The sequence below is a fragment of the Engraulis encrasicolus genome, chromosome 13, assembly GCF_034702125.1.
Source record: "Engraulis encrasicolus isolate BLACKSEA-1 chromosome 13, IST_EnEncr_1.0, whole genome shotgun sequence".
NCBI classification, from domain to species: Eukaryota; Metazoa; Chordata; class Actinopteri; order Clupeiformes; family Engraulidae; genus Engraulis; species Engraulis encrasicolus.
In genome coordinates this window covers 56,075,341-56,087,840 of record NC_085869.1, presented here as the reverse complement: position 1 = coordinate 56,087,840, position 12,500 = coordinate 56,075,341, and the positions used below count along the sequence as shown (strand labels likewise).

Below are 12,500 nucleotides of genomic sequence, written 5' to 3'. Positions count from 1 at the left end.
AAGGTGCACTGTGTAAGATTGTGGCCAGAGTAGGTATTGCAACTATGACTCGCAAGTACATTTTGCTGCCTATTGCCAACTTTGATCATTTCATGAATGTTTACTAAGTAATAAACTAATATTTACTTGTATGTCCAAAGTACAGTAAGTTTTGGAGCTAAAAATGTCCATTTCTGGACATTCAAAGTGGCGGACCAAAGAGAAGATCCCCCTTTTCATGTATGAAAAGTGCGATATTCCCAGTCATATTGAATTCTCAGAATTTGATGGTGGTGGTAAGTATTTGTTAATAGCCTATCTGCTGTTGGAATAAAATGAAACACAAAAATGACAACTCTGCTTCCACACTCAAGGAACTACAACCCTTCATACTAGCACACCTTTCAACATTATAGTCAGTCAGTCAGTCAGTCAGCTTTTATTGTCAATTTCTTCATATGCACAGGTCATACAAGGAAATTGAAATTACCTTTTCTCTCTATACCATGAAGGACATAAGACATACACAGGACTGACATTTACAGACTGACATCAAGTGCAACACAGGACAAGTAACAGTGAGGGTCCAATACCAGTAAAGTGATGAAGTAATAAATAATACTGAGCATTTAACATTGGTGAGTGACAGTGATGGACCAGTGATAACCAGTTATAAATAACAATTTAACATTTGGCCTTGATCATTGAACATCGAACATTTAATATTGAACATTGAACATTTAACATATATGGGAAGAATAGGAGACAATAACAATAATAATAAAAAGTAGAATACAAATAGGCCTAAGTCAAGGCTATGCTCTATTGCACGCAGTGAATTATAATGAATATGCCTGAAGAATTCAGTGTTCTAGGTAGTTCAATCCTCATGGTTCAACAAGGCCAACAACGTCAGAGCTGACTTTTCATGCCCTTCATGACCAACTTTAACAGCTTAGGCCAGATCCAGACTAGAGTGTGGCGGAACGGCAGGGAGACGACTGAGGTCTTTCTGCTTAGTTTCATCCAGTGTGTTCTGCCTTTAACACTAACAGCGTCGGCGTGCGTGGCTAGTCCTGTTCATAATCCCCCCCACAGCCAAAGCTAGCTCGCTACTTTTCCATTAATTGGTCACTGCCGTCCAAAATCTGCTTGAGTTCTATTTTCCAAATGCAGCGCGGAGTGGAGCTGGCTCCCGTGCCGCTACTGCCCGACTACCACCGGTTGGTTTGGAAGGACAGATCTGTTTCCATGTATTTTCGCCACCGCCGGTAAAAATCACTTCCGTCCCACCCAGCGTCCCCGCTCTGGTGTGAATTAGGCCTTAAAGTCTACATGTGTAAATTCCAAAACATAATCTGTATATTGCCTATCTGTAGCTGGAATGAAACACAAAAATGACAACTCTCCCTTCAAACTCATGAGAGGGCCAACTGGGTAATTGCCCAGAGCTGCACGCACGACAGAGCAGCACCATCACGAAACTCCACTTCTAACGATATCACGAAAATCGCCAATTAGCAATATTAACATGTTATTGCTGCACTGTTTCAATGTTTTTTACAGTAATAACATGATATTAAAAAATATATATTAGTAGTTACAGCCGTTTTTTGCTGATTTTGCTATCTTCTTAAAAATATTTTTTAAATCTTTTTTTCTGCCTTTGACAGGACAGTGGAGGAGAAACAGGAACTGAGTGGGGAGGGAGAGAGAGACGGGGAAGGACTGGCAAATGACCCGGGCCGGAATCAAACCAAGGATGCCAGTATAGTAATCCAGTGCCCTACCATTAGGCCATGGCAGGGCCCTTTCCTATATTTTTTGCCAGTGCGGGGCCGAGGTGAGGGCGGAGCACCAGAGGGGGTGTGTACTGGGGCACCCATCATTGTACGATCGCCACTGTCCAAACTTGAGGAACTACCGCCCCAAATACTACCACACCTTTCAACATTATAATTAACACACCTGAAGAAGATCAGTCTTCCAGGTAGGTTCAATCCCAATGGTTAAACAAAGCCAATGACACTTCAGAGCCCCCCGCACCCTATGACTTATAACCACTCAAATTTCTCTAAGGGGACCAAAAAGAGAAAAAAAGCAGGAATTGTACTTCTGCAGTGGGCGATTATCAGTTATGGGCAACTTTGATTCATTAGTTATAATGCCACATATTCCAAATTACTTAGCTATACCTGTTTAATTCAACCAGGTGATTGGCTGGTTGAATGATAAAATGGTCAAATTGAAGAGGTAAAACCAGGTCATGTGTGGGGGCATGGAGTATGTGGCACTGGATTGTAAATTAAATAACATGTTGCCCATAGCTGGTGGTTATATATAATCCTATCCGGACATTGGTAAGGCCCATTTAAAGTGGATAGAAGCTCTCGTCAAGAGAACCGCACAATGACAAATGTAATGTTGCTTTATAAAGTGCTGCCGCTGGGTTAGATGTCGTAAAGTAAGCATGTGTCTAGGGGTAGGCGTCAGTCACTTGGTTATTTCAAGGTTTTTGACAGTTTTATGGTGTTGCATGCTTTGCACTAATTATAGTAGGTACAGCTATCAGATTCAAACAGTGTGTTCTCAAAGTAAAACTGATTACTAACTTTCTTAATACTCTATTTCTGATATGATGACTGATGCCTTAATATTTCCTTTAAATCCATGTTTAATGAATGCCGTTATTATTTTATTTTTGTCAAAAAATGTAAGCCTACATATATTTCAAGGTGCACATTTGTATGCATAATCACCAAATAACTCAGTAGGTCTCAACCTTTACAGTTTTTTTCAATTGCTTCCACACAATTTCTGGTACTTCACACACAATTCTCGGAACATTTCACCCATTTCCCAACTCTCCTAACCAATGTCACTGAACACTAAGCACAATTCCTTCTTTACACTCACATTTCAGTTTTAAAACATACTCGTTTCAAACCACTACACACAATTATCTGGATTACACACAATTTTCATGAAGAAAATTCCTGGTTGTCGCATTGAACACACTGTCATTCAAAACACTAAAATCAACTGCCATACTATGTTCACTTCCTCATCACATGGGCAAACTCTCTTCATACCGGTTTACAATCTGAAATCATCACCCCATAAGGACACAGGATGAAAACATGAGTGGATGCAGTGAGAAAACACATTTGTTTAGTTTTTGAACTCCAAAATATGTTATACAAGAGATCACTTTCATGTGGTTACCCAATAGTTTACAATAAATTAGTGCAATCACTTAAATGTGAAAAATATGTAAAAAATATTTTTTGCCACACATCTGTGTACTCTGATTCTATAAACAATATTTCAGTATTTTATTACAGAAAAACACCCTCTTTAGTAAGTAGAACACTGAAGAAAATAAGTTTCTACTGTGTGTCAAGTTGAGTATAGAGTTTTACCTTGTGCATATTAGTGTTCAATGGTTCACATAAGATTGTATTACAGTTTTTCTCAATTGGTTTTGTACATTTCTCGAATCTTACTCGCATGTTGCAAAACATCACGTTCATCTCCAAAAAAGATTTAACAAGTGGCAAAACACCATGGATGACCTGCAAAACCCAATCTCTTGCTCAAAACCCTTGGCCAAGCTCTCAAAACCAGGTTTTTGTGTCTGTGAACGTGTCAGAGCCATCAAAATGTTTGCTTGTTATGTCACTGTGTAAATGTGTCATGGATTCCCATAACAAAGCATTTTGCGGAACATGACGAAATCAATTGATAATGTACGAAAACACTGAGAATTGTACACAACCATTGCATGGGGGACGAAAGCATTTGCTAAATGCTGAAAACTATGAAAAACATATTTTACCATGTGCACAGGTAACGGCAGGAAGTCACAATTGAACAAGAAGTTTTGAGAATGATTATTCTGTTGTGAGAAATGTACAAAACCAATTGAGAAATACTGTAAAATGACTGCTTGTGTGAGTCATTTGAGAACAAAATTACCTTTTTAGAAGAGAGTACACTGTTTTGAGACAAGACATGCATTTTTCAGAGGTAGTGTGGAATTTTAACCGTTGTGTGTGAGGTTTGGAGATTTGTGTGTAGAGTTTTGAGAATTCGAGAACTGATTCTGAAAATTGTGTGTAAGCAATCGAGAAAAATTGTAAAAAAAAAAAATGACGCCAACTTGACATCATCATAAGCCTGCTAACACCCCCTTGACCTCATCATAAACCTGCCCACGGCTCCCTTAGTATTAAAAGTAATAATAATAATACTATTGCCCATTAAGACTATTGCCCCCAATAGATATCGAAAGCAGATGTGACATATTTCCGCGTTCACGGGACCTTAGCCGACTATCTAACAGCACGGTAGTGAGTAAATATCTTCTGATTCCAATCCTTATATGCGCTGGTTTACAAATATGCTGTTTTATGAACAAAATTTATGATAATTCATGCAAAACCATTTACATTTTGATCAGAGGTCGTCTGCATGAAAAATGTGAAAAACCACACTCTGCTAAATCGTTAGGTGTTTGGTGTGAAAAATTGTATAAAAATATCAGAAGCAACATACGTGAAGCCCATGGGACAATTCAAAGGGATCAAAGTATCATCTTGTAGCCCAAAGGTTGCCGGTTCAACTCCCGACCCGCCAGGTTGGTGGGGGGAGTAATAAACCAGTGCTCTCCCCCATCCTCCTCTGTGACTGAGGTACCCTGGGCATGGTACCGTCCCGCCGTACTGCTCCCTAGGGGTGCCATTGAGGGCTGCCCCCTTGCACGGGTGAGGCATAAATGCAATTTTGATGTGTGCAGTGTTCACTGAGTGCTGTGTCACAATGACAATGGGAGTTGGAGTTTCCCATTTGGGCTTTCACTTCACTTATATGTTGCTAATACTATAGGCCTATGTTACTTTGCAGAGCTATATTAGTGTTTCTCAATAGGGGCTCTAACCCCCAGGGGGCTTTAGGCAGGCCAGGCTGAGTTTGAGAAAGCCTTGTCACTGCAGGCCGGACAAAACGGCCACCTAATGTCCACAAGGTTAAGAATAGCCACTCTTCACCCCAGCACAGTGGCTGAAGGGTTAAAATAAGCACTGTTGAGTTTGACATATATGTGGAGCGAAATGAGACCCATAGGAGAGGAGAGGAGAGGAGAGGAGAGGAGAGGAGAGGAGAGGGGAGGAACAGAGAGGAGAAGAGACAAGACGAGAGGAGAGGAAAGAAGAGGAGGGGAGACAAGTGGAGACGAGAGAAGAGGAGAGGAGAGCGGAGGAGATAAAAGAAGGGGAGAGGAGAGGAGAAGAGGAGATGAGAGAGGGTGAGAGGAGACAAGAGAAGAGGAGAGGGGAGGAAAGTAGAGGAGGTGAGACGAGAGGAGTGGAGAGGAGAAAATAGGAGAGGAAAGGAAAGGAGAGGAGAGGAGAGGAGAGGAGAGGAGAGGAGAGGAGAGGAGAGGAGAGGACTTCAGACACTCACACACATATAGTACATGCATGCGCACACAGACACACAGTCACACACACATGGTACGTGCATAAACAACTTTCTCCAACACCAGCTGTTTTCCAAGAATGTGTTCTTGCTAAGTCATCACTGCAGGGGACATTTTGTACTGCACACAAATAGCTACAATTAGGCCCCCCACATAATGAATAATGCCTTTAATAGACCGGATTTACAGGAGAACAGTTATACTGTCAATGTTGAAACAGAGCCAAGTAATTTGTCATTCGTAATTGCAGAGGAGGAAAATATATATATATACTCTGAAACAAATGAAAAGTAAACTAAGTAAAATTAGACTGTAGCCATTTACACAGCCCAACAGGTGCTAAGCAGAAATAATGGCCATGGAACCCACTAGAACGAGCAAGCCTTTAATGGGGGACACACCCCCAAGACACCTCCCGCAAATCCCAGGAAACTAATGCTCTGATCATCGAATCATCGAATCATCGAATCATCGAATCGTCAATTTACCACATCACAGTTCCTTATTTCCCAATCTGCAGTCACTTGCATATAGGTCACAGTTACGTTTATCAGTCAGTTACTTTTATAAATCAGCGCTTACTGATTTTTCATGCTTAGACAGGATGACCAAACACAGTACACTCCACAGAATTTGACTCTCTGAGTGGTCAACGACTCTGAGAGTAATTACTGAGGTCTAATAATAGTGTGTAAATTGTTTAATGAGTCCCCCTTTGCTGACGAAACCATATCTCATGTCTCCACACAGGAGTTCCAAGAGCGACCACATCTGTGCTTTGGAGCAAGTAATACAACAACAATATGGAACACATAATTACCTGTGTGACAAACGAGAGTGCGAGCCTGATTTTTAAAAAACCTGATTCACTAATTGTGTGTCTGATTCACTAATTGTGAGTCTAATTGATCAATTGTGAGCCTGATTGATTAACTGTGATGCGGGTTATGCAGTGTGAGTGATGGCTAAGGGAAATGTGAGCATGACAGATCTGGAATGAGCCAGAGGTAACATTATGCAATTACGCCAGATATCTTACACATGTGTTCCCTCCAGAACCCATTACATTACACGCAACATTATATTGCAATTAAAATAGACAATTTTAAAATAAAAGCCATGACACATTTATCACTCCAGATACTGCATGAGACATTACACTCAGCATTATTTTCATTAGATTAGACATACAAATCTATAACCACGCCACCCTTACCATGTCAGGTATCTAAAGCATTTGTTACTTACACACTGGAAGCCATTACATTACGCTCAACATAATTTTGTATTGCATTATGTTAGACATACAAAATTAACTCTGTCATAAACTTGTTGTTACCAGAATGGCAATGACCAAGTCATAATATATTACTAAAGGTCTGCACTAATGTAGCAGTGGTATAGTTCTAGTTGCATTTTTAAAATGAATATTACAGTGTTCAAGTTATGGGGCTACAACCATGACACCTTAACCATTACTAATTGTTTGTCAACATACAACATAAAAGATACACAAGGGAAATAACTCTTACCCAGCTGGTTTGGAGAGATGAAATAAATAGAGATGAGATGGGACGTGATGAGAAAAGTTTAAAGAAATACTCTGATGTTATTTACTTTTAATATTTACTTTGAACAAGAAGTTGTGCAAATTTAAAACAAAAAATAGCACTAAATAGCACTACACTAAATAGCAAAAGACATTTCAAAAGAGCTCTAAAGAAAAGTCACTGGTCTCTAATGAGTAAAACTCAGAAGTTATGACCGTACAGACAATTGCAGGAGTAATAATTTACAAACATACAAATTACAGATTTAAAAAAGTCAAGATGCCTCCGATGGTGTTAAAAAATGTAACCTGAATGCTGGACAGACAACAGTGAATACACTGCTGTTTAGAAATCTACAACTTACAAAAAAATCTTAAACTAAAATCTGAAACCTTAATGATTCTTTCACTCCCTCTTAAAAAAACAATAATTAAAACTAAAACTAAAAAAGGGTTACAAAAGTTTTAAAAAGATTGTCAAGAATGAAAGTGTGTGTAGTCCCCTACACTGGTCTGTGGCTGTCTGTCTGTGGAGGCGTGGCAGTCCTCTCCTGCTTCTGAAGCCGACACACTGCTCTTCCCTGGCAACATGCGATTCACCCCGACAGCCACCACACAACACCACACGACCAGCCCCCCAGTCAGGTGGCCTGGCAACATGAGCTGCTTCCGTCGTTCGGCCGGCCGGACAAAACCACCTCTCTGGGCCAACATTGGGTCCTTGACACTCAAACCACCGCATTCTGATCGTAGAACCATAGAACTCTGTTGACTCAAACCACTGCATTCTGACATTGAACCCTCAAACTCTGTTGACTCAAACTCCTGCATTCTTACAGTCTAGAACCCTCAAACTCTATTCACTCAAAACACTGCGGTCTAACATCCAAGTACACTGGAGTGAAACCACTGCATTCTAACATTCTAGAACACTTCTACCATTCTCAAATCACTGAATCTAAACTACAGAACCCACTCCGATTAGACTCTCTAGCATTAGACTTAACTCACCACATTCCAGCAGGTCTCCAAATACTCCAAAGACTCAATGCATTATATTATTCTGTCTCAGCAAAGACTCAACTCAATGCATTTTATTATTCTGTCACCCCAAAGACTCAACTCACTGCATTCTTGAATTTTTGGATTGCAGTTACTCAACTCACAGCATTCTAGTATTTGAGCAGCCCAAAGACTCTGATCACTGCATCCTGACAGACTGCCAAAGACTCATTCTAACATTTTAGCAGTTTGGCATGAACACTAGTCTGAGCAGCAAGGCCACTGCTGCGTTTCTGAATGACAGTCGTTCCCAAACTTTTTCTCCCTTTTCAACCTGTTACGGAGGGATATTGTAGTTGCATGTAGACTAGACAGCACACTACCACATCCACACCACATGGGGGCACCGGCTACCTTTTGAGGCTCTGTGCCTTTAAAAACAGTGGAAGCCATTTTGAAAGGGAAGTGGGAGAACACCTGGGAGTTTGGTGGCTGGTGAACTGGTGAGCAAGCTGCTCGCATGCTGGAGCTTGTTTGGCCAGCATTGGAGGTACCTTGCTCACAGAGCTCACATGTATATGGACCCTTACCGCAGTTGGGCCTTTATGGATACTATGGACCTGTGTATCATATGGAATATCGTGGGGTTTCCCTCACAACGATGAACGCTGAAGGAGAGCCAGCTTGAGAACGGCTCTGGAGATTGAGCTGACCGTCAATGAAGACATGAGTTTGCGTTTGCCCGGGGCTCAGAGAAGGTATGCTTGGTTGCCTTTTCACCACATCCATGCACTTATTATCTTACATACTGACTTACACGATTTAATGCACACATATTGTTAGGAGAGTTAACAGGGAGAGAGTTAACCTCGTAATAAACCCAATACATTCAATACACATTTTATGTCCATTAATATTGCTTAATTTTAAATTGTAATATCTAAAATGTAAATACATGTATTAGTCAGAGAAATCAATACTTTTACTAACAAATGTAAAGTTCCCTCTGTCTGCAACCTCACTGCAATACCTCCAGAACCCCTCTAGGGACCCGGCCCCAGTTTGAGAACCACTGCTATGTGAGATCATGCAATGATATGATAAAGGCCATAGTGACAGTAGTCACATAATGCAGTGCAGCCATCATAAATCTGTAGAGTGGCCATCCAGTAGTAGCCTGGTTTTACCAGGCCACATGAATTACTTCGTAATTCATTTTAGGTCTGGATCCTCTGTGCCCTGGAGCACTAGGGCGGGAGAAGTGAGTTCAGCTCTGGTTTGAGCTCTGACCAATCGCTGACAGTTGAGGTAGGCCTTTGTTATTATGCTCCCAAGTGCGTTCGCTTATTGGCCAGTAATAGCGGTTGTCAGTGTTGCCAGATGTGTGATAATTTCGACCATAATTTTGTCCTCTGTACAATCAATAACACATGTTATATGATCATTTCAGAGTTTTCTTTCAGTTGACCTACAGCAACAATTTGTGTACAATAATTTTCTCCAAAAAGCCCCCAAAAAACATTATTTGGAAATTTTGATACGAGTTGTTACATTTTACATCTGGCAACACTGCCGGTTGGAGACACTCAGAGAAACACTTGATTGTGTGTGTGTGTGTGTGTGTGTGTGTGTGTGTGTGTGTGTGTGTGTGTGTGTGTGTGTGTGTGTGTGTGTGTGTGTGTGTGTGTGTGTGTGTGTGTGTGTGTGTGTGTGTGTGTGTGTGTGTGTGTGTGTGTGTGTGTGTGTGTGTGTGTGTGTGTGTGTGTGTGTGTGTGTTACTGAAAGGTTGTGAGTGCAACCTCTGCTTTACACGTCTTTCATCTATGCGAGGCGGGAGGTTATGTGGTGTGTGTGTGTGTGTGTCTGTCTGTGTGTGCATGTATGTGTGCGCGAACGTGCATATGTGCATTAGTGTATGTGTATGTGTCTGTGTGTGGAAATGCAGTGTGAATCTTTCATCCTCTGGTTTTAAAGACCTTTTGGGCTGTTCACACCATACAATAACTAGCTTAGAGCCAGAACAGCTGCCTCCACTCTATGTTGCCTAATACAGAAGAGAACTGCGGCCGGAGTAGCTACATCCACACCTATGTGATACATTTATTATGAAGGGATGGAAGGTTTATAGAGGCACAAATACTACATATTACATTGCTGGTACAACTGACATAATAAATAGCATTTCATAATAGAAGATGACTTAACACATAAACTGAAAATAATAAATGGCTGTCATGGGTAAGTGGTTACACTGTCAGACTTGTAGGTTGCTGGCTCAACTCCCGACCCGCCCTGAGCATGGTACCGTCCCACCGCACTGCTCCCTTGGGGCGCCATTGGGGGCTGCCCCCTTGCACGGGTGAGGGATAAATGCAATTTCGTTGTGTGCAGTGTGCAGTGAACACTTGTGTTCTGTGGAGTGCTGTGTCACAATGACAATGGGAGTTGGAGTTTCCCAATTGTGCTTTCACTTCACTTCAACTTTCGACCCGCCAGGTTGGAGGGGGAAGTAATTAACAAGAGCTCTCCTCATGACAGAAGTACACTGAGCATGGTACTGTCCCACTGCACTGCTCCTTTGCAGCGCGGTTTAGGGCTGCCCCCTTGCACGGGCGAGACATAAATGCAATTTTGTGGTGTGCTGTGGGTTGCTGTGTCACAATGACAATTGGAGTTTTCCATGTGTGCTGTCACTTTCACTTGATATGGCATTTCATAGTAGAAGTTGACTCAGCACATAAAACATTATGTAATATAACACAACTATATTATAATGCATTATCTGATTGTGTTAATCAGAAATTATTTCTAAAAATGTACTAATGAGTGACTCCAGAATTGAGCATTGATACAGTGTGCACATGCATGTCACGATAGCTTATTATTAATATGGGTTGGATGGTGTGGACATGCATGTCAGTATGGTCACAGCTGAAGGTGATGATGTGAGTTGAACTTTAACCTTTGACCTTTATCATGTGTGCATACAGGAGTGCATCCTAATATGCGACCTTGCCTCCTCCACTTGCCTCCTCCACTCGCTTCTCGTCATGAATTGAGCAAAAGCTCAATTGTAGAGTCTTTTTCTCATTTGCAATTGGGATGGTGAATGAAAAACAGTCCCTCAAAAGTTGTTGTGGCTAGGCTGACAGCTGGGAAACTTTATCGTTTTCTCCACGGAGGAGGGGCCAGGAGGCGGGACGAGGAGACAAGCGCAAGTGGAGGAGGCAAGGTCGCATATTAAGACGCACTCCAGGAGTCACCTCTGACCTTTCTCTGATGCAACAGAGAGTAGAGGGAGATAATGGTGATCAAGTATTACAGTACATGCATAAATGAAGGCTATTTATCTATCTGACGGAGGTCATCTTGCACCTGTTCGTCCCCCTCAGGGATCGAACCTGCGACCTCGTCAACTACAACGGTCCAGCAATGGGAGACACAGTACGATATCGCTGGACTAAGACACCAGTCTCACAGTCCAATGTCATCGAAACTGTATGAGGCTTTGGGAGGGAGGTTTACCAACGTTTCACGCCAACTCTGCTAGTTAGCCTCAGTTACACTCTCCCCCCAAACCTCACTCCCAATCCAGGTCTGACGGCACCACTGTGACAGAGGTCATCTTACACCTGTGTCCCCCTCGGGGATCGAACCTGCGACCTCGTCAACTACAGCGGTCCGGCAAAGAGAGACACAGTACGATACCGCTGGACCAAGAGACCAGTCTTCCAGTCCAACGGCATCGACACTGTATGAGACTTTGGGAGGGAGGTTTACCAACGTTCCACGCCAACTCTGCTAGTTAGCCTCCGTTACACAATAATGAGGTATAAGCAATAGAGTACATGCATGAAGGCTATTTATGTGACCAAACAGCTATCCTGTATACAATATTGGGCTGCAATGAGTGACCACTACTGTATGGATTTTTTAATATTTTTGTTTTAAGTGAACTATCTAAGAAGCATATTAATTGCAGAACATCAACCACCAACTGCTCATTTAATTTATGGGTATTACTCCACCTGATGTCTGAGCCCAAAAAAGGGCCTTTCACCCATACGCTGGAAGGCCTATTCTACATGCATACAAGACGCACTGTAAGAATGTCAGCTGACTCAACTGAATTAAGTTGTCAAATTATAATGCAGCTATTATGCATATATGGACATAGTATACACATACACTCAAGAATTCAGGAATTTTAGTGACATCGCGGAGGATGAGATGGACACATGCAAGGAGACAGATGTAGAAGTTTTCAGTGGATATAGTTGGAAGGAGATGTGTTTAGAGTAAGCTTGAGAAAATAAATATGTCTAAGGCTATGTTTTATGAAGACAGATGTGTCTTAGGGACGTTTTAGGAGAGCTAGCTGTGTCTTAGGTTAGGTAAGGGCGAAAGGAGATACTGGCTGCGTCTTGGCTAAGTCTTAGAAGGACAGCTACAGAAAGTGTGTGGGGGGTAAGTTTAGTTTGGCATGGCAAT

The 12,500-nt window shown here is 41.8% G+C and overlaps 1 protein-coding gene across 1 annotated transcript in view; it reads right to left on the bottom strand.

Annotated features, from left to right (window-relative positions):
- Nucleotides 1-12,500, bottom strand: part of LOC134461428 (titin-like) — a 133,415-nt gene that overhangs the window by 119,251 nt on the left and 1,664 nt on the right. The window lies entirely within an intron of this gene.